The sequence below is a fragment of the Sus scrofa genome, chromosome 2 (genome assembly GCF_000003025.6).
Source record: "Sus scrofa isolate TJ Tabasco breed Duroc chromosome 2, Sscrofa11.1, whole genome shotgun sequence".
NCBI lineage: Eukaryota > Metazoa > Chordata > Mammalia > Artiodactyla > Suidae > Sus > Sus scrofa.
Window position 1 is genome coordinate 19,847,390 of NC_010444.4, and position 12,919 is coordinate 19,860,308.

Consider the following 12,919-nt stretch of genomic DNA (forward strand, 5'->3'; position numbering starts at 1 on the left):
TAGTGGTAAAACATGAGTACTAGTAGTAAATATTCTGTAAACTAGCTGTGCAAATTAAATGTGATAAAACATCTAAAGCACTTATAAAAGTACCAAGCATGTTAGTTACTATTAGCTTTTCAAATTATCTATGTCTCTCTGGGACTCTGTTTTTATTATTATTACTACTATTTATTTATTTATTTATTTATTTATTTTTGTCTTTTTGCCTTTTCCAGGGCCGCTCCTGCAGCATATGGAGGTTTCCAGGCTAGGGGTCGAATTGGAGATGTAGCTGCTGGCCTATGCCAGAGCCACAGCAATGTGGAATCCGAGCCGTGTCTGCAGCCTACACCACAGCTCACTGCAAAGCTGGCTCCCTAACCCACTGAGCACGGCCAGGGACTGAATCTGCAACCTCATGGTTCCTAGTCGGATTCCTTAACCACTGCGCCATGATGGGAACTCCCTGTTTTTATTATTGATAAAGGAAAATAATTGGACTAACAGATCCACTCAAATCCTCTTTTTTTTTTTTCTTCAAAGAATTAACATTCCATGAGTATAGGACCTAAGACTGTATTTGTCCCATTTTATTCCCATAACTGAGTGAATTCCAATACAAAGGACATTCAGTATTTATTTATAAGTGTATCAATGACTTTGTAATAATAGCTAGTGTTGGTTAAGGATTTAAACATGCCACCCACTGTTCTAGATTCTATTACCTAAAATTCTCACAACGATCCAATAAAATACGTACAATTATTACCTCATATTTCAGATGAAGAAGTGATGTAAAAAGATGCTAGATGATTATTTCAAGGTCATACAATATAATGAATGAAGAGCAGTGGAAGAAGAGCAGTGGAAGAATAAGACTTGGATTTAGATGTCTGATTTCTAAGTTCTTAAATGAAACTTTCTTCCTTAGGTATTTCTAGGAAGACAATTTACAATAAAATTGTGGAGCTGGTAAAGAAAACTGAATTTAACTGTTGAAATAATGCTTCTGTTACCCATAGCTCCGCAACATGGGGGTCATCTCTGAACTTACATGTTCTACTCATTAAGGAATGCCTTTTTTTTTTTTTTTTTTTTTTTTTTTTTTTTGAGAACTAGGATTCCTTTTATCTTGTCTTAGCACAACACTTCACACATAATAGGCATTAAGAATATATTGATGGATGAAGAAATTAATAGTAATTAGAAACCTGATAGTTGCTGAGGGAGACTTTGATGGGTTATATTTCGCATTTTGCTTTATATGAAATTACCAATGTCATGATTTGATTCGACTCTGTCCACGTGTCTTATATATTTTATTTGCTCAATCATCAGAAAAACATATAAGATGGAAAAACTGTTGACTAATTTTATAGAGCTGCAATGAACATGCAGGTGCATGTGTCTTTTTTAAGGAAAGTTTTGTCTGGATATATGCCCAAGTGTGGGATTGCTGGATCATATGGTAGTTCTATGTATAGATTTCTAAGATACCTCCATACTGTTCTCCATAGTGGCTGTACCAGCTTACATTCCCACCAACAGTGTAGGAGGGTTCCCTTTTCTTCACACCCCCTCCAGCACTTGTTATTTGTGGACTTATTAATGATGGCCATTCTGACTGGTGTGAGGTGGTATCTCATGGTAGTTTTGATTTGCATTTCTCTGATAATCAGTGATGTTGAGCATTTTTTCATGTGCTTGTTGGCCCATCTGTATATCTTCTTGGGAGAAATGTCTATTCAGGTCTTTTGCCCATTTTTCCATAAGGTTGTTGGCTTTTTTGCTGTTGACTTGTATAAGTTGCTTGTATATTCTAGAGATTAAGCCCTTGTCAGTTGCATCATTTGAAATATTTTCTCCCATTCTGTAAGTTGTCTTTTAGTTTTCTTTTTGGTTTCTTTTGCTATGCAGAAGCTTGTCGGTTTGATTAGGTCCCATTGGTTTCTTTTTGCTCTTATTTCTGTTGCTTTGGAAGACTGACCTGAGAAAACATTCATGAGGTTGATGTCAGAGAATGTTTTGCCTCTGTTCTCTTCCAGGAGTTTGATGGTGTCTTGTCTTCTGTTTAAGTCTTTAAGCCATTTTGAGTTTATTTTCGTGCATGGTATGAGGGTGTGTTCTAGTTTCATTGATTTGCATGCAGCTGTCAGAGGATATTAGCTCAACCAAGCTGATAAGTTTTTTAAACCCTAACTTCTAGTTGTTTCTACCACGTCAAATTAGCGTGCAGAGGGTTTTTTGTTTTCGTTAAAGGAATTCAATAGTTTTCCCCGTTATAGTAACTCTCTTCAAGTTTGTACACTTCTCAGGAAGGTGAGGGCATAGAGAGTTGTGGTACTGAGAGTAGGCAATGACCAAATATGTAGCTTCATATTATTATTATTATTATTATTATTATTATTATTATTTATACGTATATATTTTTTTCTACTGTACAGCATGGTGACCCAGTAACACTTATATGTATATGTTCTTTTTTCACACATTACCTGTTCCATCATAAGTGACTAGACAGAATTCCCAGTGTTACACAGCAGGAGCCCATTGCTAATCTGTCCCGAAGGCAACATTCTTCATTTCCTCCATTCTATTGTTGAGCAAATCTTAAATTAATCATTTTGAATTAGTTGATTTGAAATAGACACTCGATTCATTGCCTCAACTTACCAGCCTCCTTGAGCCATTAACATTTTATGTTAGTGTGTTTCAAGGTTCTTTCATTGAGTAATTGTCCCAGAATATCTGTGGTGAGAGACTGTGTAAGCTGTGTGAAGGGGCTTGTGTGCTTTACAAAAGCTGTTCAAGGTTACCTTTTAGGTAGCTGAGGTGGTGCTCATAAACCAAGTCTGTGGTATCATCCACATTTTTGCTCCAGCAGTTCTGCCCAGCATAGTGACAACTGACAGGAAATCAGTTATCTTGCAGTTATCTACATTGAGTGGATCGATGCTTTGATTAAAAGCTTAAGATGCAAGCTAGTCAGGGTGGTCAAAATGTTTAGTCCTATTGACATTCTCCTGTAAAACACTGAAGCATTTGGTCAAAAGATTCTGGATTAGAAAATAATAATTATGGCTGGCCAATTGGTAATGGATTCTCTCAACCATCTCCCAGGGAACTTGTTGCACCATTTTAAAGCAGCACAATTGGAAAGCTCCACTCCAATGCTTCTGAAAATCATTCTTGGAGCATGACACAATTTGGCTTAACATTGAACAGAAATGGCACATTAATTTGGAATCATTTTCCTGGCAATAAATGTACTTTGCAGGAAAAAAAATGGCAAACTGATTTTGAGAAAAGATTTACAAACTATGGATAAGTGATGAGAGCTTACTTTTTTCCTTGTTCTTTTCAAACAACATATTTTGTAATTAAGGGAGAATACAAATACTGATTACATTTTATAATATGTTTGTTATACTGTCCCTTTGCTTACAATCTATTGAAAAGCACTAGCATTTCTTTTTCTTTCTTTCTTTCTTTCTTTTTTTTTTTTTTTTTGCCACATCTACGGTATTTGGAAGTTCCTGGGCCAAGGATCAAATCCAAGCCACAGCTCTGACGTATGCCACAGCTGTGGCAACTCCGGGTCCTTAACCCACTGTTCCAGGCCAGGGATTGAACACACACTGCCTCAGAGACAACACTGGATCCTTAACCCACTGTACCAGAGTGAGAACTCCTAGGAATAGCATTTCTAATCTTTTAGATATTATGTTTCTAAACAAATCATAGTCTGGACTTGGTTTATATATAAAGCTGACAAATTTCAGCACCAAGTCTCACTGACTAGAAATCAATATAATATATGTTTCTGCAGGAATTGTTTTTTCTTTAATCTTACCCTCCTCCTTGTATAGGCAGAAAACATTTTCTGAAAGCTGGATACCAGTTCCCTAATATGGTTTGAGACTATCTCAAAGCGTAAAAGACTCAAGTATGAAGGGCCTGTCTTCTCTCCCTCTGGCCATTCAGAAACAGAAAGATGTTACTCAGATTCTGGAAGTAGATGTTTCTTTATATCAATCTCCTTTCAAGAAGATCTTGAGGCAAAATGAAAAAACATGGGATAAATCGTAATCAAATAAGAAGAGTATTATTTAGGTACAGAAGTAGTAAAACGAGGTGCAAGAAGGATTGGGGATTTTACTACTGTGCTAGAAGCTTTTGAAAAATCATTAAAACTCAGCGGAAATTTTGCTGTGAGCTGCTAACAACCAAAGCAAAGTTAGAATATCCCCAATATGTGTAAGATTAAAACAACCTGATCTCAGCTGAAGAAAGAAATATTAAAATTACAAAATCACCTTTTTCCAACAGCCAGTGTTATAATTCATTTAAAAAATGTTATCAAAAACTATTAAACCCATTAACTAAAATATTTTTAGGGAGCAGACTGTTTATTCACATGGTATCAAAGTATCTCTCCACAGTTAACCTAATACTGCCAAAGAATGAATATCCCTTTATATGAAATGATTCACTAGGCATATTAACAAGTTTATCAATTTTGGCAGCATGCATAGTGGGAACACCTTGCCTTATATGGCTCCTTGTATGATGCAAAAAGAAGTAAGGAACTTCTTCTCTATGTAGTATTCTTACTATAACTGTTTAACTTGACTCTAGTGATAAGAGAACACACAAATTTAGAGTGTGAAAAGATCTGATTTCCTAGTTTTAAGTATCCATATGTCAAAAAGAACACTTTCTATTATGTTTGCATTCCACCCACAACACGTTTGTGAGTCAATAATCTTTAACCATGCTTCAAGGGTACCTATTACTTTGAACATTAGCTTTGTTCTTAGATGCTGTTTCCTTCCTTAGGCTATACAAGTCACTTATCTGTCTATGCAGCCAATGAAGCACACAGTTGGCCATAAGGTGGCAAATTAAATTGCTTTATTTTTTTCTTAAATAATTATTTTAACTGGTTCCAATATGACTTCGGGAATTGACATAGAATTCAACAATATATCAAGAAAGATTGAGTTCCCATTGTGGCTCAGTGGAAATGAATCTGACTAGCGTCCATGAGGATGCATGTTCAATCCCTGGCCTTGCTCAGTGGGTTAAGGATCTGGTGTTGCTGTGAGCTGTGGGTGGGTCACAGATGCATCTTGGATCTGGCATGGCTGTAGGCTGGCAGCTATAGTTCTGATTTGACCCCTAGCCTGGGAACTTCCATATGCCATGGGTGTGGCCCTAAAAAGGCAAAACAAACAAACAAACAAAAAGGTTGATATCTCTCAGGGCTTAATGGAAGTGTGCTCTTAGGATATATCCCAAGAACATGTCTGCTATAGAAAATAATTGTTGTGAGAATGGAGGATATCGATTCTAAATGTTCCTAGAGCTATATCGTGCCTCCTGGCAGTTATTTTTGTGACCTGACCTTATTTTTCCCAAATGGACAATTACTTGCAGTCAGAAATTTTCTGACTTTTTTTGTGCTTCCATTGCCATAAAAAGGGAGCTAAATAGTCTTTGTTGAATTAATGAATCAAGAGGGGATGAGACAATAAATGTGGCTGGGGCATGCTCCACAATTTTTCTGTCACTGTCTGTTGAAAAGTTTCCATGACTTTAATCAGATTTCTTCATTTGGTAGGGATTATTTATGAGAGACACCAAATTTAAAAAACATACCCATTACATTTCCCCTGGGGAGACAATTTTGGAAGTTGTAATTTTCCACTCTGAGTATGAACAGCTTCACCATGATAAGAAGGCTTCACATGGATAATGACAATAATGGAGTATAATTTTTAAGGCACTTGGCCTGAAGGCCTCCTAAATGGAAAACAGATGTGCTGTGCATCTTCACTTTTTCTTTAACAGTACAGTCAATTTTCAGAGAGCTAAGGCATTGGATGGAACTGAAAGAAGAGCCTGTCTATTGATCTGGTGTCTGTCTGATTTTTCCAGGAGAGGAAAAATCATGGCAGTAATGTTTATTGAACACTTAGGATGCTCCATGCGCTTTGGTAGGCCATTTACGTACATAACAACACCATGAATTTCACAGTTGTCATCTTCATTCTATAGCTGAGATCTAGAACTTAGAAAGATTAAGATAATTGTCCAGTGTCGCAAATGTGAAATAGGTATCAGGCAATCTCATCTAGTCAACATGCTCTTAAGTGAAGGAAACCGCCAAGCTATACTAGTGTTTGTTTAATTTTCCACAGATTTATCTTCATACATTAGTCTAAGTCTTTAGGAAGTCCCGATGCATGTATTAGTAATCAGTGTGCAGATGTGAAAACTGCGACTCAGAGATGTGAAATACCTTGTCCGCAGTCTTTCTTCTGGTAAATGGCTAATGCTTACACATTCAGTGTCATTTCCGGAACATCGTCCTCTAAAGTGAATCATGCTATCTCTATCTTTTGCTTATTGATTTTTTTGGGGGGGGGGTCTGGCTTTCTCTTATGTCTTTAGTTTATATAAAATATCATTAAATTATATGAAATATTTGGGCTTAAATTTATATCACAGATAATTCTAGGATGATCAGAAAATATGACCAAAATAAATTGAATTTATGTCAAGCTTGGGAAAAAAAATAACCCCAGGATCCAGTGATAATCACAACAGATTGAGCTAATTTTACACTTATAGTAAGAGTGTTACACAAATTACAATGATCATATCTTGCAAGCCACTGTGGCAAAGATTAATATTCCCTCAATATACAATCTTCTTCCTTTTAGTAGAACTCCTTAACCACCACACATGGCTTTGTTTACCTGACAGTTCACATGGTCACTCAGATGGAGACCATATTTCCAAGCTCTTCTTAAAAATAATATGATTATGTGAATAAGTTAATTATGTGGAACATGAGAGTAGATAAAGGTCTTAATCCAATATCATTTCCTTAAACGAAAACTACCTGTTCTCCATTTCGTTGCTATCCTTTTCTTTGTGTGTAAAAAAGAAAGTTATGCTAGGAGGATAGATGCAGCCATGAAGACAAGAGACAACCACCATAGTGAATAGTGGAATGACAAGATGGAAGGTAGCCGGATTCCTGGACCACCTCATGGAGCAGAACTGTCTACTTACTGCAGACTTTTTGCCTACTTCTGGACTGAGAGAGAAACATTTATTCTGCTTAAGTTACTACGTTTCGATGTATCCTTCTTACATGAGCTTAGAGTATATTTTATTAGGCAAGTATTTACTGAAATAAAAATCAAGATCCATAGTCTTAATCAGGAAAGTTTTAAGAATTATGCGTGATTTTGCATAGTAACTTCTACATTTTCTAGCAGATCCATGTTGCTGTGTTATATTAGTTAAATTGTGTCACTTAAAAATTCATATATCTTACTTCCTCATCTCATAATATGGCTGTATATAGAGATAGGATCTTTAAAATGGTAATTAAGGTTAAATAGAGTAATTTGGGAATGCTCTAATGTGACTGGTGCCATTATAAGAAGAGTTTGTTAGGACACAGACATACAGAAGGACCATGTGAAGGTACAGGGAAAATACCATCTTCTACAAGCCAAAAACAAGAGGCCTCAGAAGAAACCAAGCCTACCAAGTTCTTGGTTGCAGACTTCTCTCCTGCAGAGTTATGGCAATATAAATTTTTGCTGTTTAAGCTGCCCAGTCAGTAGTACTTTCCTAGGACAGCCATAGCAAACCAATAAACACAGGAAAAAATGTTGGAGTATCCTAAGAACACAAAAATCTGGGCAATAAAGTATTCTAGTGAGAAGTTTTTTAGATAAATAAACCAATAAAAGATGAGAGATGAGAAATAAATCATGTAAGGAAGTTTAAAGAGCATCTACTATGTGCCAGGGATTATTATATAAGTTGAGGATAAAGAAATGCCCGAGAGAGAGATTGAATCCATTCATCCATTATTTCCTGGTGCTTGAAATTTTATTTCAGAGAAAAGACAATCAAGATAAACAATGATATACTGAAGCAGTGTAGTCTGCTTTATTTTGGGATTTATGGAAGATCTCTCTTAACAGCAATCTTTGTGCTGAAACCTAAATGACAAAAAAATCAACCAATTTATGTCTGTAGCTGTTATAGATATGAGTTGTTATATGTAATCTTCATGGTAACCACAAAGCAAAAACATATAGTAAGTACACAAAAGATAAAGAAAAAAGAATATAACCATACCACTAAAGGAAGTCATCAATCCAACAAGGAAGACAGCAAGGAAAGAAGAAATGAACGGAGAAGAACCACAGAAGTAGCCAGGAAACAATGAACAAAATGACAGTAAGTACATATCTATCAATAATTACTTTAAATAAAAACAGACTAAATTCTCCAGTCAAAAGACATAGAGTGACTGAATGGATTTAAAAAAACCATGCAAATAAGAGCCATCTATGTGCTGTCTACAAGAGACTAATTTTAGATGTAAGGACACAGACTGAAAGTGAAGAGATGGAAAAAGATATTTGATACAAGTGGAAACTAAAAGAGACCTAAAGTAACTATGCTTATATCAGACAAAGTAGGTTTTAAACAAAGACTGTCCTAGAAGACAAAGAAGGCCATTACCTAATGATGAAAGGGTCAATCCCACAAAAAGATATCACATTTATAAGTATTTATGTACACAATACAGGAGCACTTAAATATATGAAGCAAATGTTAACAGTCCTAAAGGAAGAAATAAAAATCTCCAGATTTAATGCAATCCCTATAAAAATTCCAATGGCGTTCTTCATAAGAATAGAACAAGACAATACTGAAGTGTGTATAGAACTATAGAAGACCCTTACTAGCCAAAGCAGTTTTGAGAAAGAAAAACAAAGCTGGAAGCACCAAGCTCCCTAATTTCAAAATAAATTGCAAAGATATAGCAAATGAAATAGTATGGTATTGGCTTAGAAACAGACAAGTAGGTCAATAGAGCAGAATGTATAGCCCTGATATAAGCCCATGCATATATGGTCAAATAATTTATGACAAAGTATCAAGACTATACAATGGTAAAAATGGTCTCTTCAGTAAACGGTGTTGGGAAAACTGGACAGCTACATGCAGAGGAATTAAATTGGATCATTATATTACACGATGCACAAAAATTAACTCAAAATGTATTAAATACTTTAACCTGAGACTTGAAACCATAAAATTCCTAGAAGAAAACATAGGCAGTAAGCTCCTTGACCTAGGTCTTAGTGACGATCTTTGAATCTGACACCAAAAGCAAAAGCAACTGTTATGTCCTCATAGAGAGGAGAGATCATTTCTCTTATGTCTTTTTATAGGACACAGATCCTATCATGGGGACTCCACCTTAGTGACTTTATATAAATCTACCTCCAAAAGGCCTCACCTCTTACTTGGTAGGGCCTCAACATAGGAAGTTTTGGTGGGGAAGACACAAACATTCAGTCCGTAATACCACCTTTCTCATCTTTCAAATCTCAGCTAAATGTAACCACCTCTGGATGTTTCATTGCATTCAAAGGCAAAACTTAATTGCTTCCTCATCCAGGATGTCTCAGCCTGTGGTTATACCTTTATATGGCATCTGTTGCATTGATATATTTTTCTGCTCTGAAGTCTGCTCTCAAAGAACAAGAGAATATTAGTGAATTTGTGACTACGTCTTATTTATCCTTCTGAGCTCTATGCCTATTATAGGCTCTGAAATCCAGTAAGTTCTCAGTAAATGTTAGTTGAGTGAATAAATATGAGGACTATTTGTATTTGTTATGTAGGTTATACAATATATATGTTCAAAGGTATGTTCACAGTAAGAGAGAGATAGGATAAGATTAGAAGGAATTCACATAGGACCATAAATGAAGATGCCCTGGTTGAATTCTGAAGACAATCATGCACACTTTGGTATATGGAATGATTGGCCAATGGGAAACTGTTGTATAGCACCATGAATTCTACCTAATATTCTGTGATAATCTACACAGGAAAAGAATCTGAAAAGGAATGGACGTGTTTATGTGTATAACTAAATCACTTTGTTGTGCAGCAGAAATTATCACAACATTGTAAATCAATTATACTTCAATAAAACTTTTTTTTAAAAAAGAAAAAATATAAAAGAATATGAAAAATAATGGCTATATATATATTTGCTATAGAGCAGAAATTAATACAACATTGTAAATCAACTATACTTCAATAAAATACATTTTTAAAAAAAAGAACTTTAAAATTTCCATGTTTATTTCCAGTTGCAAAATGAAAGCTTGTGCTAAAACACTTTCTGAAACAGGGGCTTTATCCTTGCTTCTTTTACAATAAAAACCAAGCTACCCTTATCTGTAATGTTCCTCATGTGTCCTTCCAGCGATCATGCAACTAAATATTGTCGACAATGATCCCAGCACCTCTGGCATCTCATTAAGCAAAGCTTGGTTCAGTACTTGAGGGAATAACTCATCAAAGCCAACAAATTGTGCTGAAGGGCAGGTTCTGTTGCCTCTAATGTAAGAAAACAGTCCTTGGGGACGCTGCAGAGAAAAAGCTAAAATCACATCTTAGAATGAATTGTCTGACTCTGAAGCTCAAATTCTTATGATAACAAAGAATACAACTCATTAAATATTGTGATTCAGCAAATATTTTTTTGGTAGCAAGTATTCATCAGGTATTGTACCAGGCAATTTATTGATGATAAATAAGATACATTCTTTGCTTTCATGGGACCCAATAAGTTAACTTGAGACCAATAGTTAAACAAATATACTATTTTGGTAGAACCATTAGGGCAGGTAATGTGTTTGATTTGTTCACTCTTAAAAACTTGGGATAGATCCTGAGACAGTATGATTCTACAAGTTTTGTTAAGCAAATTAAAAATCATATTAGATGATATATATAGAAGCAGGAGTATGTGCAAGGCACCATACTCTGATACATTCTGTTGTGAAAAACAGAATAGGCCTGGGAGAAGACTTCATAAAAGCAGGAAAAATCTGTATTTTGAAGGGTGAATAAATACCGCATTGGAGGGTGTTGACTGGATTACAGGGACTGGGATTGGGAAAATACCACTTTCCAAGCACAGGAAACACTGTGAAAACACATGGCATTGAAAAACAGGTTGGTAGGCAATGAAAAGAAAATGGCTTACAGAAAAGGCAGGAAAGGATGTAAAAGTAACTGACACTAAAAAGGGTGAAAGCCTCATAGACAGAGTGAAGGAGTCTGACTCTTGCAAAGAACTAGTGAAAATGGCAGCTCCTCCAGGTTAACTCTTGCTAATACAAAACATGACCTTATGTCAAGGGCTTCCAGAACTGGTTGCCACTCTTTGATTTAGAAATCCCAAGACCTGGCATATCCATATAATAGAGAGGTTGTGTTTTACCTCTCTCAAGACCTGAACCACTCAATTCAGTAGTGGGAAGTGGACCAAGACCACTGCTTAGAAGATTTCTTTTGCTCTTGGCCTTTTCAGAATTTCTTTCTCTGATGAATAAATTTAGATTTATCAAGTTTGTAGCTCAGGGAACCTGTCTGAGTTACGTTAGTGTTGCTTGTAGAGGTGCATCTTTGCTTTTATCCTCTAGCGAAGCCTTAGGCAGCTAATAGATGCATCTTCTTTACTATACCAGAGACTTTAAATAAAACCTACAAATCAGAAGTGATGGAAAGAGTAAGGCTATCAACATTAGAAAACCTGAGGTCAAGATCTTATTTTCCAGCTTCTATCTCAGTGAGTCTTAATTTCTCCAATCCTCAGTTTCCTTATACATAAAGTAGGGCTAATAAATTTTTTCAGAACTACTAAAAACTTATCCATATAAAAAATAAAATTTAGTAGACGTTAATATATAATATTAGTATAAAATAATGACCATTTTCTGAGTATTTGCTGCATCTCTGCTCTTTCATGTTTATTATTCCATTTAAACATATTAATTAAATACGAAAATAAATTAATTTTTAAATGTAGTGTTTCTTATTTTTCTAATTTGAAAATAATGAAATGAAGTTTCAAATGGAAAAACTCAATAACCCACAGATATAAATGCTAGCAGTATTTGTACTTATTACTAAACCTCCATTTTTGGATCATATTTCTTTTGGGTAGGAATAATGCATTTAGGAATAAATCCTAAAGTTGGATAAATTTTACAACTCAACAGCAAAAAAAACCAACAACCCAACTGAAAAATGGGCAAAAGACCTGAACAGACATTTCTCCAAGCAGGGAGACATGAAAAAATTCTCAGCATCACTAAGTATTAGAGAAATGCAAATCAAAACTACTATGAGGAACCCCCCTCACATCTGTCAGAATGGCCATCATTAGCAAGTCAACAAATAACAAATCCTAGAGAGGGTGTGGAGAAAAGGGTACCCTCCTACACTGCTGGTGGGAATGTAAATTGGTACAACCACTATGGAAAACAGTATGGAGGTACCTCAGAAAACTAAATATAGAACTACCATATGATCTAGCAAAAAGAATAAAATAATGCCATTGGCAGCAACATGGATAGAACTAGAGACTCTCATACTAAGTGAAGTAAGTCAGAAAGAGAAAGACAAATACTATATGATATCACTTATATCTGGAATCTAATATATGGCATAAATGAACCTTTCCACAGAAAAGAAACTCATGGACTTGAAGAACACACCTGTGGTTGCCAAGGGGGAGGGGGAAGGAGTGGGATGGACTGGGAGCCTGAGGTTAATAGATGCAAACTGTTGCAGTTGGAATAGATAAGCAATGAGATCCTGCTGTATCACACAGGGAACTATATCTAGTCACTTATGATGAAACGTGATGGAGGATGATGTAATCAAGAGAATGTGTGTGTGTATATATATATATGTGTGTGTGTGTGACTGAGACATTTTGTTGTACAGTAGAAATTGACAGAACACTGTAAACCAACTATAATGGAAAAAGTAAAAATCATTAAAAAATGTTTTCACTTGGTTTACA